This window comes from Dermacentor albipictus, chromosome 10, assembly GCF_038994185.2.
Source record: "Dermacentor albipictus isolate Rhodes 1998 colony chromosome 10, USDA_Dalb.pri_finalv2, whole genome shotgun sequence".
Taxonomy (NCBI): domain Eukaryota; kingdom Metazoa; phylum Arthropoda; class Arachnida; order Ixodida; family Ixodidae; genus Dermacentor; species Dermacentor albipictus.
This window is the reverse complement of record NC_091830.1, coordinates 96,247,117-96,250,750: the sequence shown is the minus strand read 5'-3', so window position 1 is coordinate 96,250,750 and position 3,634 is coordinate 96,247,117. Positions and strand designations below refer to the sequence as shown.

The window sequence follows — 3,634 nt, the reverse complement described above, 5'->3', positions numbered from 1 at the left end:
CTAATCGAATGTTCCAGTTGTCACCTCACGATGATTAACTTCATAAAGCACAAATGAAGCATCGGTTGTGGTTGGTGAAGTAAGTTAGAAAACTGCGCTGTCGTACAACATATCAGACACTTGCATATCGCAGTATTACAGTCCGATTGTAAAAGCAGTTTTTATCATTATTGCAGCATAATAGAACGTCATAGAGACGCCTCAAATGCATGGAGATCCTAATGAATGTTCTTCAGTCTATAACAAGCAGTTGTTTGTTCTCGCCCATGTGTTTATCTATACGGAAAATAATACGTGTATTGTAATTGTCTCTGAGGTTTTGTCTTTTATGGTAATGTGTATTACATGTCAGCTGCCAGCGCTCGTTGTGACAGGTGTCACACTGTCGTTTTGTAAGCGAACAAAAGCAATGGAAGCAGCTGTGCAGTGAGCATTTCCAGCATCTGTGACCGAGGCGGCAGCAACGCAGCAACCCGCTGGCGGCGGTGGTCACTCGATTTTGTTTGGGCCGGGCATATACAGAAAGGGTGGATTGACCTATTTTCATCTCACTCAGTGCTACTCGTCTCATGGTTGCGCTACATACGTGACACAACAGCAGTGGAAGACGGCAGTCTGAACGTGAGCGTCGCTGGTATAGTGGTTAGCATAGCTGCCTTCCAAGCAGTTGACCCGGGTTCGATTCCCGGCCGACGCACGTTTTTCTTCTGGGCGGAATTTTCTTTTATTTACGTATGTATTTTACAAACACTGCATTGTGCGGGGCTAACATAGGGGCAAGAAACTTGGAGGTTAACAAAGAAGCTCGAGAACAAGATAAGTTTCGCGCATAGAGTGATGGAACGAAAAGTGTTTGGCATAATGTTAAGACAGAGAAAGATAGCGGTGTGGATCATGGCGTAAAAGGTATCAGCTTACATTCCCGTTGACACCAAGAAAGAAAAATGCAGCTATAGGCAGGCCGCCAAGTTGATAGGATAGTTAACCAGAAAACTATTAGGTTTATAGAATGAGTGCTACGTGAAGGAAGTCGCAGTCAAAAACGTCATAAAATTAGGTGGCGTGGAACTTATGAATTTTGTAGGCGCAACTTGGAATCAGCTAGCGCAAGACAGGGGTAATTGGAGGCCGCTAGGAGAGGCCTTCGTCTTGATCTAGCCATAAATATAGGCTGATCATGACGATCATATGTTTGGCAGGTTGTAATTCGCTAGCAGCTCTAGATTGATATGCATATATTGTTATGCCTGTCAAACTTCAATCTGATGTTCACAGCATTACTTGGTGTCACCTCTGGTCCATGAAAGTGAATGTTAACAAATGCAGAATATTCAGGACGTGCCAAAGAACTGCTGACAGTACGATCCCTGTTTATTCAATCACTAATTTTATCTTGTCATCTGTCAATACTTATAGATACCTACGTGTCCACATAGTTAACAACTTATCATGGAATAGCCATATCAACAACACCATTAAAAATGCGAATCGCACCCTTGTTTGTTTTTTTTTTGCTAGGTCACTTCGCTTCGGCTTCTGTTTGCTCAAAACAGCTTCTTTATAAAACATTAGTCAAGTCGAAACTCGAGCACGCTTCTTCAATCTAGGATCCTGACTCATCTACACTTGTTAATGCACTAGAACTCATCCAAAATCGTCCAGCCCGGTTCAGTGATGCTAATTATTCTCTAGCCACTAGGATTACTTCAATAAAAATTTATCTCTACCTTCCGAACCTTTCTATCAGAAGCCTGCCGCACAACATCAACATTCAGGAGAGATACGAAGAAATATTTAATAACGACACTACTGGTTACTGATTCATAACTATAAGTATATGCTATCTAGAAATCTATTTACCAGTTTTCAATGATTCTGTATTCACCTATTGTATCGACAGCTTTTATTTATTTATTATTCTATGTCTTCCTTTGTCTTACCTTTTCTCCTTCCATAGGCATTTTAATTTTTTTGTCGCGAAGTCTATATAACATTTGTACTTTGCGTATTGTAAGCATATATTTATTTCTAATTATCTGTTACATTAACCTCGTGTTCGTTGACATGTGTCATTCCTATGTTTCCATAACGTGTCAATTACTACATATTTATTTATTCATACGCTGTATCGGTTTCATTTCCTTGTGTTTTGAACTTCAATTATTGTAAGCAACTTTTTGTATTTGTGTATTTTTTTAATAAATTCGTGTTTTCTGATCTTTGTCGCTGCTATGTTGCCATAACGCATTATTTCATGCAATGTTAAATTACTAATAGGAGGTCCCCCTGACAGTTCTTGTAACTCCGAGACCTCCTTCTGTACTAATGATGAATGATGAAATGACATAAGATAAATAAAATAAAATAAGCAGGCCTGCCTACGTCGTCTCTTTCATAAAATCTTCTTTACAAATCTTGAACTGAAACGCACATTGTTCTTGCCACCTGGGTACCTTTCATCCCGCGTCGACCGTAACTTGTAAGTTGAAGTGCCGTTCTGCCAGACCAACATGTGCTTCCACTCCTACGTGCCGACGACATCATCCGAATGGGCTAACATCCCCGCCTCCATCGCCAGCAACCCTGAGCAGGCATCATTCAAGACCGTCATTTTGAACGTGTAACACTATTGCTCTCTGTGACGCCCCAATGGAAATGAGAGTATATAAATAAATGATGAAAAATACATGCATATCCGGTGACACTTTTTCGCTGGATGTCACTCTTGCGAAGTTATCATTCCACGCTAGACGCACCTACATGTATTAGAACATCACCTCTAGAATGTGGGCGCCGATTCCTTAGACAAATAATATCGTCTAATCAAGGGCGCCATTCTGTAAGCGTCAATCTGTAGAGGACTGTAGATTCCGGTCACCACTGATTGGCTGGCGTTAAATTAACATGAAGGAGACTGGCTGGGTGCGGCTGTTTCCGTCTCCTTGGCATCAGCAGCCCACTCTATCACCACTCGGCAGCAGCCCAACTGCACAATCCACCAAGTGGACTCCTAAAGAATACCGCCATGATTACTTGTGCGACCCGGATTCTGGTGGACGTTATGAGCACACACGAGCACCAGTGGTTACGCCGGAATATACGATGCGTCATGTATACATAGTCCAAGGACTTCAGTTGCCTATCAGATTTTAAACACGCATGATTGTGCTCGTCTGAGAGACCTCTGTAGCAGAGAACGTGGCCATAAGTCAGCATTGCGTAAGCCTCCCCAATTCCTCTAAGCTCACTAAGGCCAATATTATCCGAAGCAATGTCTCATAATTCCTCATAAAGCGCTGCTAAGCTAGCCTCACCAAAGAGAGTTCGCGTGTTAAACGTTGCCAGGTTCAGTTGCCAGTGGCGGTCTGTCCGGATCCAGAGAATCATAGCACCCTCTGCCGCGTCGCGTGTCTGACCGCCGTCTGGATAAGGTGCTCCGCAGTAGATGGCTACTGTGGGCGATGAGTTGATTGCAGGAGACATGAGAGATGGAACACTGGAAGAATACTGAACCAGGGGGGCCAATTCCTGTTCATGTGACGAACTATTTTTCTTGAAGCTTAGTGGGGCATTCCTACTTTGGTTGAACCTGGACTATAATATAGCCCCACTGATTCACGCCAATTTTTCGCCG

The 3,634-nt window shown here is 42.7% G+C and overlaps 1 non-coding gene across 1 annotated transcript; it reads left to right on the top strand.

Moving 5' to 3' along the window:
- The first annotated feature begins 625 nt into the window (after positions 1–625).
- TRNAG-UCC (transfer RNA glycine (anticodon UCC)) lies at positions 626–697 on the top strand. The gene has a single exon. It is a non-coding gene; the product is annotated as a tRNA-Gly (tRNA).
- Positions 698–3,634: the final 2,937 nt, after the last annotated feature.